This window comes from Triplophysa dalaica, chromosome 6, assembly GCF_015846415.1.
Source record: "Triplophysa dalaica isolate WHDGS20190420 chromosome 6, ASM1584641v1, whole genome shotgun sequence".
NCBI lineage: Eukaryota > Metazoa > Chordata > Actinopteri > Cypriniformes > Nemacheilidae > Triplophysa > Triplophysa dalaica.
The window spans coordinates 10,072,671-10,089,616 of record NC_079547.1 but is presented as its reverse complement, the minus strand read 5'-3'; positions in this window follow the sequence as shown (position 1 = coordinate 10,089,616).

Genomic DNA, 16,946 nt, shown 5'->3' with positions numbered 1-16,946 from the left:
GCCAAGCCACGCCCTTAGCAACCAAACAGATTATTTTTTGCAATCGTCTAGCCAGACCTACATCTCTGCAGTAGAATATTATAAAGACACGGGGCTTGGTTCGTTTGACTTGTGGTTTGATGTGTTATTAATTGACAGGTATTAATTGACACCCATGGCAACCGAACAGGTTAGCTTAGCAACCGTTTAGCAAGATCTCTATCTCAGCAACAAATCATCATAGAGACATGAGAAATGGTTTATTGCACTCGTCCCTTAGGTATTATCGGTTTACGCCCGTTTTTGCATACGAGTGTACGCATGCATGGTCTGTATTAAAAGTTACCAACCGTTTCTGTCATATTTCTTGGTGTGGAAGAGTGTCATTCGTTGTGGATTTGTTACGGTGCCATTCCTGAGCCTAGTTGACAATGGCAAGGCCAATAGAGGCCTTAGACTGCTCGAACCCGCTAAATGCTGCTTGCAGCTTTAATTATTATTATTATTTTTCCGCCATAAAACCGGTCGCCCAGCCCAAACCGTAAGTCGTAGAAACTCGACACTTGTTCATTTGGTTGTATCTGTGCAGGCTACTCAGATACAGTGACCCAGCCAAATCGGCCCATAGGTGGCGCTACAGCGATGAAAAGCGTGTTTGCGCACGTTAACGCTCGTTACTCCTAAACCGTTTGTCGCACACCCAAGTGTTTTATATCATTGTAATCATTGGCTCAAAACCTAAAAAACGTATATCCCCGATTTCATTTCCGGTATGCAAATTTTCCCGCTAATTTGCATTTTAGGAAAAAAAAAAAAAATGAACTAGTCCCTGGATTTTTGCCCGATCGGAACCAAACCAACGCTGATAAATTCTGTGGAGTGTGAATGTAAATATTCATTGAAAAAAAGTTGAAATTTCGATTCAGGGTCGCTAGGGGGCATCAAAACGTCAAACCCGGAAGTAGCCTATTTCATTAAAATGGCTATACCTAGAGAACGGTTTGAGATATCTTCACGGGGCTTAGACCATATGTGTAGACCCTCAGTCTGGGGTCACAATAAAAAAAACTCGGTGTTTGGCCACTAGGTGGCGCTATAATAGCAAAGAACTCGAAAAGGGCTATAACTAAGCAACCGTTTGCCCGATCGACTAATTATTTGGTATGGTGTGTCTTTGTGTCATGAACCTTGACTGTATAAAAGGACTTTGGCGTATCTCAAAAAACAAGTCTGCCATCGGTCAATTAAATGTGAGCACTCATTATACCGGGTAAACGGAGGCCGATCAAAACGACACTCGCTGGGCTTATTCGTCTCACGGTCTTTAAGGTCTGTAAGAAATGTGAACTCATTTGGCCACCGGGGGGCGAAATAGCGCTTTTGGAGTGCATAAACAATTCTGTATCACGTGACATTTGAGATATACAGAAACTATTGGTATCATAAGATTGCTCTTCTCATTCTGAACAACTTTGCCTCTGGACATGCTTCTGTCGATCAAACGGTTCGTGAGTTATCGCTGATGATGTCAAAAACCTACTTTCGCGAACTAGTTCCTGGTTTTTCAACCGATCGGAACCAAACCAATGCAGATGACTTCTGTGGAGTGTGAATGTAAATAATCATTGAAAAAAAGTTGAAATTTCTTTTCACCGTTGCTTAGGGACGCCAAAACTTAAAATGGGCAGATCCTATCACATTAAAATGGCCATAAATCCAGAAGGGCTTAACATATCATCATGGGGCTCAGTTGATATGTGTAGACCATCACTCCGAGGTCACGTAAAAAAAGGAGGTAGCATTTGGACACTAGGTGGCGCTAAAACAGTAAAAATGGCAAAATTGACGTGTATCTCATATCTTAAACAATTGTGTATCACATGACATTTGACACTTACACAAACTAATGATATCATTTAATAGTCCTCCTCTTCATTCTGAACAACTTTGCCTCTTGATCCATTGATGTCACACAAACGGTTCACGAGTTATCGGTGATGGTGTTTAAAACTGACTTTTGCTAACTAGTTCTTTGATTTTTTTAAGCAATTTCTAAATTCTCTATTGCAGGTACATTATAATTGATCATAAAGATTATGAAATGACCATGCCAGTAAACATTCATAACATTTAGTTTGATAATTATTCAAGGGAATGTATTCAATTATACAACACATCTCTTAGATGGTGTGTGACTATGTTCCACATTATAAATCTGGTGGCGAAATGGCCAGGCTCTGTTCACGACTCAAGTATCGGAGAGTTATGCACATTATTTGGACGTGGCAAGTCAAATAGACTTTACAAACTAACTGGATTACTAATTTTGGGCCTAACAGAACTGCATTTTTCTATTATATAGGTGACTATGATGGAATCCTGCTAGGGGATAAAGGCTATGCCTGCAGGCAGTATTTTATGATACCATTACCTGACACCAACCAACTTTGAATTAGTTTATTTTGTTGTTTGATTGAGAGAAAACAGCTAGTCATGAGTGTGTAAGCATGCAACGCTTCTTTGAGCTGATACTGATAATTTCTATAATTTTTCTGTGTTGGTGGGAGTTTGATCCGTCGTGGGTTCGTTGGGGTCTGACCCCTTACACTGTTCGTGGATGCACTGCTCCATTGACTGGCATAAATACTCGAAACCCGCTTAAAGGCTGCTTGCAGCTTTAATTCTTATTATTAGGGTTCGAGCCCGAAGGGCTAGAAACCTATTGTATTTGTTGGTTTTATTATTATTATTATACTTCTTCCCTAGAACTGATACTGCAGCCCAAACCGTAAGGCCGACAGGGCTGAGACTTGGTCAGATGGTTGTAGTCCTTGTCGCTACTCAGATACACGGAACCAGCCAAATCGGCCCATAGGTGGCGCTACAGCGATGCCGAACGCGTTAACGCTTGTTACTCCTAAACCGTTTTTCGCACACCCATGTGTCTTATATCAGTGTAATCACTGGCTCAAAACTTAAAAAACGTATATCTCTGATTTCATTTCCGGTATGCAAATTTTTTCGCTAATTAGCATTTTATGAAAAAAATTAAAAATGAACTAGTCCCTGGATTTTTGCCCTATTGGAACCAAACCAACGCTGATGAGTTCTGTGGAGTGTGAATATGAATAATTATTAAAAAAAAGTTGAAATTTTCATCCCCCATCGCTAGAGGGCGCAAAAATGTCCAAAACGGAAGTAACATATTGAACTAAAATGGCCATAACTCCTTAACTGTTTGAGATATCTTCATGGGGCTTTTAACATATGTGTACACCCTCAATCCGGGGTCACAATAAAAAAAAATGCGGCGTTTGGCCACTAGGTGGCGCTATAATTTGAATGAGCTAGAAAATGGCTATAACTACGCAACAGTTTGCCCGATTGACTTATTATTTGGTATGGTGTGTCTTTGTCTCATTCTACATGAATATCTAAAAGGACATTGGCGTATCCTAAAAAACATGGCCGCCATTGGCCAATGAAGTTTGAGCACTTATTAGACCGGGTTAACGGAGGCCGAACAAAACGACGCTCGCTGGGCTTATTCGTCTCATGGTCTTTAAGGTCTGTAAGAAATGTGAACTCATTCGGCCACCGGGGGGCGAAATAACGCTTTAGGAGTGCTATAACAATTGTGTATCACGTGACATTTGACATATACAGAAACTATTGGTATCATATGATAGTACTCTTCATTCTGAGCAACTTTGCCTCTGGAACAACTTCTGTCAATCGAACAGTTTGTGAATAATCGCTGATGAGGTCAAAAACCTACCTTCGCAAACTAGTCGTTGGATTTTCGACCGATCGGAACCACAACAATGCAGATGACTTCTGTGGGAACTGTTTGTAAATACTTATTGAAAAAAAGTAGAAATTTCCTTTCACGGTTGCTTAGGGGCGCCAAAATAAAAGAATGGGTGGAGCCTATCACATTTAAATGGCCTTAAATCCAGAACAGCTAAACATATCATCATATGCCTCGGGAAATATATGTAGACCATCACTCCGAGGTCACATACAAAATAACGTGGCGTTTGGACACTAGGTGGCGCTATAATATTAAAAATGGCTAAATGTACATGTCTTTTGGTGGCCTAGACAACGGTGTGTCACGTGACATTTGACTAATAAACAAACTATTGATATCAAACGATAGATCTCCTCATTCATAACAACTTTGCCTCTTGAACCATTGATGTCTATCAAATGGTTTGTGAGTTATTGGTGATGATGTAAAAAAACTACTTTTGCAAACTTGTTCAAGGATTTTCAAGCAATTTCAAAATTTCCACCACAGTACATTTCTCTGGACTCTCTAGGTCAATAATCATCAAAATCATGTTGAGTTTTTTTTGTTTTGTGACCATAACAGGGTCCTTTATTATATTAGCGTGAAACGAGTACGGTGAAGGTCGCTACTCCTTAATAATTAATCCAACTGACTTGCCATTAAGTACTATTATACATATTATGACAAAAAACAAGCATGCAACATGTGATTCTTATCGGAAGAGGCATGCCTTCACAACAGTCAAAAAGGTGAAATATCATACATTTAAAATTACTATTTTAAACTTGTCTTTAATAAATACATCATTTGCTAATCAAATTGCTAATCAGCCAGTCACATAGCATAAACTCAATCCATTTTGGCTTCTAGACGTGGTAAACACACTTGCTGAAGTTCAAACCGAGCATCAAAATGGAGAAACAGTTGGATATATGGTATGGGATATATTAGATAACACATACCACCTGAGGATTGTTGCCAACCAAGTCCATGTTTTGATGGCTACTTCCAGCAGTAAAAAATGGACCATGTCAGAAAGCTCAAATGATCTCAAACTGGTTTCTTGAACATGACAATGAGCTCACTGTACTCCAATGGCCTTCAGAGTCACCAGACTCAACCAAATTAGCATCAGTTAAATGGCAAGGTCTTCTGGAATATTGTTGCAGACCATGAATGTGAATCAATTATCTATTTAAATTGGTCTTATTTTTTTTAATCAATTTTTCAGAACACAAAATGAGCTATTTTGAAGAATGTGCATTGTATTAACAAAAAAGACCTATATATGTGCATGGAATGTTTTAGAGACACAGGAGTTGCTTTGTTTTGCTTATGGCTTCGTTCTTTATCAATTGACAGCTGCCAAGCCACACCCTTAGCAACCAAACAGATTATTTTTTGCAACCGTCTAGCCAGACCTACATCTCTGCAGTAGAATATTATAGAGACAAGGGGCTTGGTTCGTTTGACTTGTGGTTTGATGTGTTATTAATTGACAGGTGCTATTCCACACCCATGGCAACCGAACAGGTTAGCTTAGCAACCGTTTAGCAAGATCTATATCTCTGCAACAAATCATCGTAGAGACATGAGAATTGGTTCATTGCACTCGTCCCTTAGGTATTATCGGTTTACGCCCGTTTTTGCATACGAGTGTAAGCATGCATGGTCTGTATTAAAAGTTACCGACCGTTTCTGTCATATTTCTTGGTGTGGAAGAGTGTCATTCGTTGTGGATTTGTTACGGTGCCATTCCTGAGCCTAGTTGACAATGGCAAGGCCAATAGAGGCCTTAGACTGCTCGAACCCGCTAAATGCTGCTTGCAGCTTTAATTATTATTATTATTTTTCCGCCTTAAAACCGGTCGCCCAGCCCAAACCGTAAGTCGTAGAAACTTGAGGCTTGGTCAGTTGGTTGTATCTGTGCAGGCTACTCAGATACAGTGACCCAGCCATATCGGCCCATAGGTGGCGCTACAGCGATGCTGAACGCGTTTGGGCTCGTTACTCCTAAACCGTTTGTCGCACACCCAAGTGTCTTATATCAGTGTAATCACTGGCTCAAAACATAAAAAACGTATATCTCCGATTTCATTTCCGGTATGCAAATTTTCCCGCTAATTAGCATTTTATGAAAAAAATAAAAAATGAACTAGTCCCTGGATTTTTGCCCGATCGGAACCAAACCAACGCTGATAAATTCTGTGGAGTGTGATTGTAAATATTCATTAAAAAAAAGTTTAAATTTCGATTCAGGGTCGCTAGGGGGCATCAAAACGTCAAACCCGGAAGTAGCCTATTTAATTAAAATGGCTATAACTAGAGAACGGTTTGAGATATCTATACGGGGCTTAGAACATATGTGTAGAACCTCAGTCCGGGGTCACAATAAAAAAAACTCGGTGTTTGACCACTAGGTGGCGCTATAATAGTAACAAACTCGAAAAGGGCTATAACTATCCAACCGTTTGCCCGATCGACATATTATTTGGTATGGTGTGTCTTTGTGTCATGAACCTTGACTGTATAAAAGGACTTTGGCGTTTCTCAAAAAACATGTCTGCCATCGGCCAATGAATTTTGAGCACTCATTAGACCGGGTAAACGGAGGCCGATCAAAACGACACTTGCTGGGCTTATTTGCCTCATGGTCCTGAAGGTCTGTAAGAAACATGAACTCATTCGGCCACCGGGGGGCGAAATAATGCTTTTGGAGTGCATGAACAACTGTGTATCACGTGACATTTGACATATACAGAAACTATTGGTATCATATGATAGCTCTTCTCATTCTGAACAACTTTGCCTCTGGACACGCGTCTGTCAATCAAACGGTTTGTGAGTTATCGCTGATGATGTCAAAACCTACTTTCGCGAACTAGTCCTTGGTTTTTCAACCAATCGGAACCAAACCAATGCAGATGACTTCTGTGGAGTGTGAATGTAAATAATCATTGAAAAAAAGTTGAAATTTCTTTTCACCGTTGCTTAAGGACGCCAAAACTTAAAATGGGCAGATCCTATCACATTAAAATGGCCATAAATCCAGAAGGGCTTAACATATCATCATGGGGCTCAGTTGATATGTGTAGACCATCACTCCGAGGTCACGTACAAAAGAAGGTAGCGTTTGGACACTAGGTGGCGCTAAAACAGTATGTTGACATGCATCTCATTTTTAAACAATTGTGTATCATATGACATTTGACATTTACACAAACTAATGATATCATTCGATAGTCCTCCTCTTCATTCTGAACAACTTTGCCTCTTGATGCATTGATGTCAAACAAAAGGTTCACGAGTTATCGGTGATGGGGTTTAAAACTGACTTTTGCTAACTAGTTCTATGATTTTCAAGCAATTTAAAAATTCTCTATTGCAGGCACATTATAATTTATCAATAGAGTTAAAAAAATGACCATTCCAGTTAATATGACGCGATTGTCTCCCGGCTTCCCTAATGTGATTGGTGCCATAAACTGCACACACATTGCCATCAAGGCACCCCCAGGCCACAATGAAGGGGATTTTGTGGCCCAAAATGGGGTTCACAGTATAAATGTGAAGGTGAGATTCATAACATTTAGTTTGATAATTATTCAAGGGAATGTATTCAATTATAAAACAAATCTCTTAGATGGTGTGTGACTATATATCATAGTATCAATGTGGTAGCGAAATGGCCAGGCTCTGTGCACGACCCAAAAATCCTAGAGAGTTATGCACATTATTTAAACGTGGCAAGTCAAATAGACTTTACAAACTAAATAGATTACTAATCTTGGGCCTAACAGAACTGCATGTTTCTGTTATACAGGTGACTATGATGGAATCCTGCTAGGGGACAAAGGCTATGCCTGCAGGCAGTATTTTATGACACCATTACCTGACACCAACCAACTTTAAATTAGATTATTTTGTTGTTTTATCGAGAGAAAACAGCTAGTCATGAGTGTGTAAGCATGCAACGCTTCTGTGAGCTAATACTGATAATTTCTATCACTTTTCTGTGTGTGTGGGACTTTGATCCGTCGTGGGATTGTTGGGGTTTGACCCCTTAGCCTGTTCGTGGATGCACTGCTCCATTGAATGGCGCAAATACTCGAAACCCGCTTAAAGGCTGCTTGCAGCTTTAATTAGGGTTCGAGCCCGAAGGGCTAGAAACCTATTGTATTTGTTAGTTTTATTATTATTATACTTCTTCCCTAGAACTGATCGTGCAGCCCAAACCGTAAGACCGACAGAGCTGAGACTTGGTCAGATGGTAGTAGTCCTTGTCGCTACTCAGATACACGGAACCAGCCAAATCGGCCCATAGGTGGCGCTACAGCGATGCCGAACACGTTAACGCTTGTTACTCCTAAACCGTTTGTCGCACACCCAAGTGTCTTATATCAGTGTAATCACTGGCTCAAAACTTAAAAAATGTATATCTCTGATTTCATTTCCGGTATGCAAATTTTTTCGCTAATTAGCATTTTATGAAAAAAATTAAAAATGAACTAGTCCCTGGATTTTTGCCCTATTGGAACCAAACCAACGCTGATGAGTTCTGTGGAGTGTGAATATGAATAATTATTAAAAAAAAGTTGAAATTTTCATCCCCCATCGCTAGAGGGTGCAAAAATGTCCAAAACGGAAGTAACATATTGAACTAAAATGGCCATAACTCCTTAACTGTTTGAGATATCTTCATGGGGCTTGGAACATATGTGTAGACCCTCAATCCGGGGTCAAGGTAAAAAAAATGCTGCGTTTGGCCACTAGGTGGCGCTATAATTTGAATGAGCTAGAAAATGGCCATAACTACGCAACAGTTTGCCCGATTGACTTATTATTTGGTATGGTGTGTCTTTGTCTCATTCTACATGAATATCTAAAAGGACATTGGCGTATCTTAAAAAACATGGCCGCCATTGGCCAATGAAGTTTGAGCACTTATTAGACCGGGTTAACGGAGGCCGAACAAAACGACGCTCGCTGGGCTTATTCGTCTCATGGTCTTTAAGGTCTGTAAGAAATGTGAACTCATTCGGCCACCGGGGGGCGAAATAACGCTTTAGGAGTGCTTAAACAATTGTGTATCACGTGACATTTGACATATACAGAAACTATTGGTATCATATGATAGTACTCTTCATTCTGAGCAACTTTGCCTCTGGAACAACTTCTGTCAATCGAACAGTTTCTGAGTTATCGCTGATGAGGTCAAAAACCTACCTTTGCAAACTAGTCGTTGGATTTTCGACTGATCGGAACCAAAACAATGCAGATGACTTCTGTGGGAAGTGTTTGTAAATAATTATTGAAAAAAAGTAGAAATTTCCTTTCACGGTCGCTTAGGGTCGCCAAAATAAAAGAATGGGTGGAGCCTATCACATTTAAATGGCCATAAATCCAGAACGGCTTAACATATCATCATATGCCTCGGGAAATATATGTAGATCATCACTCCGAGGTCACCTACAAAATAACGTGGTGTTTGGACACTAGGTGGCGCTATAACAGTAAAAATGGCCAAATGTACATGTCTTTTGGTGGCCTAGACAACTCTGTGTCACATGTCATTTGAGTAATACACAAACTATTGATATCAAACGATAGATCTCCTCATTCATAACAACTTTGCCTCTTGAACCATTGATGTCTATCAAATTGTTTGTGACTTATTGGTTATGATGTAAAAAACTACTTTTGCAAACTTGTTCAAGGATTTTCAAGCAATTTCAAAATTTCCACCACAGTACATTTTTTCAGATTCTGTAAGTCAATAATCATCAAAAACATGTTGAGTGTTTTTAGTTTTGTGACCATAACAGTGTCCTTTTTGATATTAGCGTGAATCGAGTATGGTGAAGGTCGCTAGTCCTTAATAAATGATCCAACTGACTTGCCATTTAGTACTATTATACATATTATGATACTTAACAATCATGCAAAATGTGATGCTCATAGGAATAGGCTTTCCTTCATAAGAGTCAAAAAGGTGAAATATCATTCATTTCAATGGCTTTCTTATAGAGTCACCAGATCACAATGCATGTAGCTTTGCTTAAGGAACGATAAATGTGTGCAGGATAAAGGTGTGTAGTGTGCATGTGTGTATGTTTCTGGGTATCATTTCCCTCTTCAACCTGTATATGCTCCCAATGAGCCAAATAATGAGAAAGAACAAAATTGCTTACCACAGCTATGCAGACGACACACAGATCTACTTAGCTCTATCGCCTAACGATTACAGCCCCATTGACTCCCTGTGCCAATGCATCGATGAAGTCAACAATTGGATGTGTCAAAACTTTCTTCAATTAAACAAAGACAAAACTGAAGCAATTGCATTTGGAAACAAAGATGAAGTTCTCAAGGTGAACGCATACCTTCACTCTAGGGGTCAAACAATTAAAAATCAAGTCAGGAATCTTGGTGTGACACTAGAGTCAGACCTTAGTTTCAGTAGTCATGTCAAAGCAATAACCAAATCAGCATACTACCATCTGAAAAATATTGCAAGAATTAGATGCTTTGTTTCCAGACAAGACTTAGAGAAACTTGTTCATGCTTTCATCACCAGCAGGGTGGATTACTGTAACGGACTCCTCACTGGCCTTCCCAAAAAGACCATTAGACAGTTGCAGCTCATACAGAACGCTGCCGCCAGGATTCTGAGACGAACTAGAAAATATGAACATATCACACCAGTCCTCAGGTCTTTACACTGGCTCCCAGTTAAATTTAGGATTGATTTTAAAGTATTATTACTGGTATATAAATCATTCAATGGCCTAGGACCTCAATACATTGCAGATATGCTCAGTGAATATAAACCCAACAGATCACTCAGATCACTAGGATCATATCAGCTAGAAATACCAAGGGTTCACTCAAAGCATGGCGAATCTGCTTTTAGCTATTATGCCAGCCGCAGCTGGAACCAGCTTCCAGAGGAGATCAGATGTGCTCCTACAATAGTCACTTTCAAATCCAGACTCAAAACGCATCTGTTTAGCTATGCATTTAATGAATGAGCACTGTGCCAATGTTCGTCCGACTGTCTGTACTGTACTGTATTTTACTTTTATAAACTGTTTTAATTACTCTTATTTCTTTTTATTATTTTAATTTCTTCTATGTAAAGCACTTTGAATTGCCACTGTGTATGAAATGTGCTATATAAATAAAATTGCCTTGCCTTGCCTTGCTTTATCATAAGAGTGTGAATGCACTGTATAGTTCTGTGTGTCTTGTGTGATCGAGACCGTGCATGTGTGTGTAATGAAATATGTCTCACAGGAAGACAGTGTTAGAAATATAATGTATTACAGATTAAAAGTTGCTCCATATTTACACATCTATAAATATAGCACATGTCTGGCTGTTTTTAAGATGCTGTGTTGATATATATATATATATACAACACACCTTTATCAGATAAAACCAGTTTAATTGCATGTAAACCCAAATTGCTACTCAGCCAGTCACATGGCAGCAACCCAATGCATTTAGGCATTTAGATATGGTAAACATGACTTCCTGAAGTTCAAACCAAACATCAAAATTGAGAAGAAATGGGATATATCATGTGAGGTGTGTCTACCAAAGAAACATAATTTAAATGGCACGTCCTTCTAAAATATTATTGCAGACAATGTCAATGTCCTACTGACCACAATGTGTTCATGAATATGAATCAATGTATCCATTTAAAATTGTCCTAAATTTTAAATTCAATTTTAATTCTTCAAAACACAAAAGAGGCTATGTTGAAAAATATGCATTAAATTAACAAAAAAGACCAATATCTCTGCAATCGAATGTCATAGAGACAAAGAAGTTGCTTCGTTCTACTCATGGAAAAGTGTATTATAATATGACAGGTGACAAGCTATGCCAATAGCAACTAAACAGATTAGCTCTACAATCAGTTACACAGACGTATATCTCTGCAGTTGAATATTGTAGAGACACAGGGGTTCGGTTAATTTCACTTGTGACTTAATGTAATATCAATTGGCATTAACCATTTGATATCAACCAACATCAACCATTAAGCTAGACCTCCATCTCTGCAATAGAGCATCGCAGAGTCACTGGAGTTGTTTCGTCACATGTAGTTTGATGTGTTATTAATTGGCAGGTGCCATTCCACGCCAATAGCAACCAAACGGATTAGCTTAGCAACCTTTTAGCAAGATCTATATCTCTGCAACTGTATTAAACGTTTCTGACATTTTACTAGGTGCGCTAGAGTGTCGTCCGTCCTTGATCTGTTATGGTGCGATTCTTGAAACTGATCGGCGATGGCAGACGTACCTTAGATGCCTTAAATCGCTCGAACCCGCTAAATGCTGCTTGCAGCTTTAATTATTATTATTTTTCCGCCATAAAACCGGTCGCCCAGCCCAAACCGTAAGTCGTAGAAACTCGACACTTGGTCATTTGGTTGTATCTGTGCAGGCTACTCAGATACAGTGACCCAGCCAAATCGGCCCATAGGTGGCGCTACAGCGATGAAAAGCGTGTTTGCGCACGTTAACGCTCGTTACTCCTAAACCGTTTGTCGCACACCCAAGTGTTTTATATCATTGTAATCATTGGCTCAAAACCTAAAAAACGTATATCCCCGATTTCATTTCCGGTATGCAAATTTTCCCGCTAATTTGCATTTTAGGAAAAAAAAAAAAAATGAACTAGTCCCTGGATTTTTGCCCGATCGGAACCAAACCAACGCTGATAAATTCTGTGGAGTGTGAATGTAAATATTCATTGAAAAAAAGTTGAAATTTCGATTCAGGGTCGCTAGGGGGCATCAAAACGTCAAACCCGGAAGTAGCCTATTTCATTAAAATGGCTATACCTAGAGAACGGTTTGAGATATCTTCACGGGGCTTAGACCATATGTGTAGACCCTCAGTCTGGGGTCACAATAAAAAAAACTCGGTGTTTGGCCACTAGGTGGCGCTATAATAGCAAAGAACTCAAAAAGGGCTATAACTAAGCAACCGTTTGCCCGATCGACTAATTATTTGGTATGGTGTGTCTTTGTGTCATGAACCTTGACTGTATAAAAGGACTTCTGCGTATCTCAAAAAACAAGTCTGCCATCGGTCAATTAAATGTGAGCACTCATTATACCGGGTAAACGGAGGCCGATCAAAACGACACTCGCTGGGCTTATTCGTCTCACGGTCTTTAAGGTCTGTAAGAAATGTGAACTCATTTGGCCACCGGGGGGCGAAATAGCGCTTTTGGAGTGCATAAACAATTCTGTATCACGTGACATTTGACATATACAGAAACTATTGGTATCATAAGATTGCTCTTCTCATTCTGAACAACTTTGCCTCTGGACATGCTTCTGTCGATCAAACGGTTCGTGAGTTATCGCTGATGATGTCAAAAACCTACTTTCGCGAACTAGTTCCTGGTTTTTCAACCGATCGGAACCAAACCAATGCAGATGACTTCTGTGGAGTGTGAATGTAAATAATCATTGAAAAAAAGTTGAAATTTCTTTTCACCGTTGCTTAGGGACGCCAAAACTTAAAATGGGCAGATCCTATCACATTAAAATGGCCATAAATCCAGAAGGGCTTAACATATCATCATGGGGCTCAGTTGATATGTGTAGACCATCACTCCGAGGTCACGTAAAAAAAGGAGGTAGCGTTTGGACACTAGGTGGCGCTAAAACAGTAAAAATGGCAAAATTGACGTGTATCTCATATCTTAAACAATTGTGTATCACATGACATTTGACACTTACACAAACTAATGATATCATTTAATAGTCCTCCTCTTCATTCTGAACAACTTTGCCTCTTGATCCATTGATGTCACACAAACGGTTCACGAGTTATCGGTGATGGTGTTTAAAACTGACTTTTGCTAACTAGTTCTTTGATTTTTTTAAGCAATTTCTAAATTCTCTATTGCAGGTACATTATAATTGATCATAAAGATTATGAAATGACCATGCCAGTAAACATTCATAACATTTAGTTTGATAATTATTCAAGGGAATGTATTCAATTATACAACACATCTCTTAGATGGTGTGTGACTATGTTCCACATTATAAATCTGGTGGCGAAATGGCCAGGCTCTGTTCACGACTCAAGTATCGGAGAGTTATGCACATTATTTGGACGTGGCAAGTCAAATAGACTTTACAAACTAACTGGATTACTAATTTTGGGCCTAACAGACCTGCATTTTTCTATTATATAGGTGACTATGATGGAATCCTGCTAGGGGATAAAGGCTATGCCTGCAGGCAGTATTTTATGATACCATTACCTGACACCAACCAACTTTGAATTAGTTTATTTTGTTGTTTGATTGAGAGAAAACAGCTAGTCATGAGTGTGTAAGCATGCAACGCTTCTTTGAGCTGATACTGATAATTTCTATAATTTTTCTGTGTTGGTGGGAGTTTGATCCGTCGTGGGTTCGTTGGGGTCTGACCCCTTACACTGTTCGTGGATGCACTGCTCCATTGACTGGCATAAATACTCGAAACCCGCTTAAAGGCTGCTTGCAGCTTTAATTAGGGTTCGAGCCCGTAGGGCTAGAAACCTATTGTATTTGTATGTTTTATTAGGGTTCGAGCCCGAAGGGCTAGAAACCTATTGTATTTGTTAGTTTTATTAGGGTTCGAGCCCGTAGGGCTAGAAACCTATTGTATTTGTATGTTTTATTAGGGTTCGAGCCCGAAGGGCTAGAAACCTATTGTATTTGTTGGTTTTATTATTCTTCTTCTTATTATTATTCTGCCATAAAACTGATACTGCAGCCCAAACCGTAAGGCCGACAGAACTGAGATTTGGTCAGATGGTAGTAGTCCTTGTCGCTACTCAGATACACGGAGCCAGCCATATCGACCCATAGGTGGCGCTATAGCAATACCAAACGCGTTTGCGCTTGTTACTCCGAAACCGTTTGTCGCACACCCAAGTGTCTTATATCAGTGTAATCACTGGCTCAAAACTTGAAAAACGTATATCTCCGATTTCATTTCCGCCATTATAGATTTTTCGCTAATTAGCATTTTATGAAAAAAAAAAAAAATGAACTAGTCCCTGGATTTTTGCCCTATCGAAAACAAACCAACGTTGATGAATTCTGTTGAGTGTGAATATGAATAATTATTAAAAAAAAGTTCAATTTTCAATTCACGGTCGCTAGGTGGCGCTAAAACATCCAAACCGGAAGTAACATTTTTAGCAAAAATGACAATAACTCCTGAACTGTTTGAGATATCTTCATGGGGCTTGGAACACATGTGTAGACCCTCAGTCCGGGGTCACAATAAAAAAACAGTGGCGTTTGGCCACTAGATGGCGCTATAATTTGAATGAGCTAGAAAATGTCTATAACTACGCAACAGTTTGCCCGATTGACTTATTATTTGGTATGGTGTGTCTTTGTCTCATTCTACATAAATATCTAAATGGACATTGGCGTATATCAAAAAACATGGCCGCCATTGGTCGATGAAGTTTGAGCACTCATTACGCCGGGTTAACGGAGGCCGATCAAAACGCCACTCACTGGGCTTATTTGTCTCATGGTCCTGACGGTGTGTAAGAAACATGAACTTATTCGGCCACCGGGGGGCGTAATAGCGCTTTTGGAGTGCATGCACAACTGTGTATCACGTGATATTTGACATTTACCCAAACTATGGTTATAATATGATAGTACTCTTCATTCTGAGCAACTTTGCCTCTGGAACAACTTCTATCGATCAAACGGTTCGTGAGTTATCGCTGATGATGTCAAAAACCTACTTTCGCGAACTAGTTCCTGGTTTTTCAACCGATCGGAACCAAACCAATGCAGATGACTTCTGTGGAGTGTGAATGTAAATAATCATTGAAAAAAAGATGAAATTTTTCTTTCACCGCTGCTTAGGGACGCCAAAACTTAAAATGGTCTGAGCCTATCACATTAAAATGGCCATAAATCCAGAACGGCTTAACATATCATCATGGGGCTCAGATGATATGTGTAGACCATCACTCCAAGGTCACATACAAAGGAAGGTGGCGTTTGGATACTAGGTGGCGCTAAAACATTAAAAAAGGCAAAATGTACATGTATTTTGGTGGCCTGGACAACTTTGTGTCATGTGACATTTGACTAATACACAAACTATTGATATCAAACGATAGATCTCCTCATTCATAACAACTTTGCCTCTTGAACCATTGATGTCTATCAAATGGTTTGTGAGTTATTGGTGATGATGTATAAAACCTACTTTTGCAAACTTGTTCAAAGATTTTCAAGCAATTACAAAATTTCCACCACAGTACATTTCTCTGGACTCTCTAGGTCAATAATCATCAAAATCATGTTGAGTTTTTTTGTTTTGTGACCATAACAGGGTCCTTTATTATATTAGCGTGAAACGAGTGTGGTGAAGGTCACCACTCCTTAATAATTAATCCAACTGACTTGCCATTAAGTACTATTATACATATTATGACACAAAACAAGCATGCAACATGTGATTCTTATCGGAAGAGGCATGCCTTCACAACAGTCAAAAAGGTGAAATATCATACATTTAAAATTACTATTTTAAACTTGTCTTTAATAAATACATCATTTGCTAGTCAAATTGCTAATCAGCCAGTCACATAGCATAAACTCAATCCATTTTGGCTTCTAGACGTGGTAAACACACTTGCTGAAGTTCAAACCGAGCATCAAAATGGAGAAACAATTGGATATATGGTATGGGATATATTAGATAACACATACCACCTGAGGATTGTTGCCAACCATGTCCATGTTTTGATGGCTACTTCCAGCAGTAAAAAAAATCGACCATGTCAGAAAGCTCAAATGATCTCAAACTGGTTTCTTGAACATGACAATGAGCTCACTGTACTCCAATGGCCTTCAGAGTCACCAGACTCAACCAAATAAGCATCACTTAAATGGCAAGGTCTTCTGGAATATTGTTGCAGACCATGAATGTGAACCAATTATCTATTTAAATTGGTCGTATTTTTTTTATCAATTCTTCAGAACACAAAATAAGCTATTTTGAAGAATGTGCATTGTATTAAAAAAAAGACCTATATATGTGCAATAGAATGTTTTAGAGACACAGGAGTTGCTTTGTTTTGCTAATGGCTTCATTCTTTATCAATTG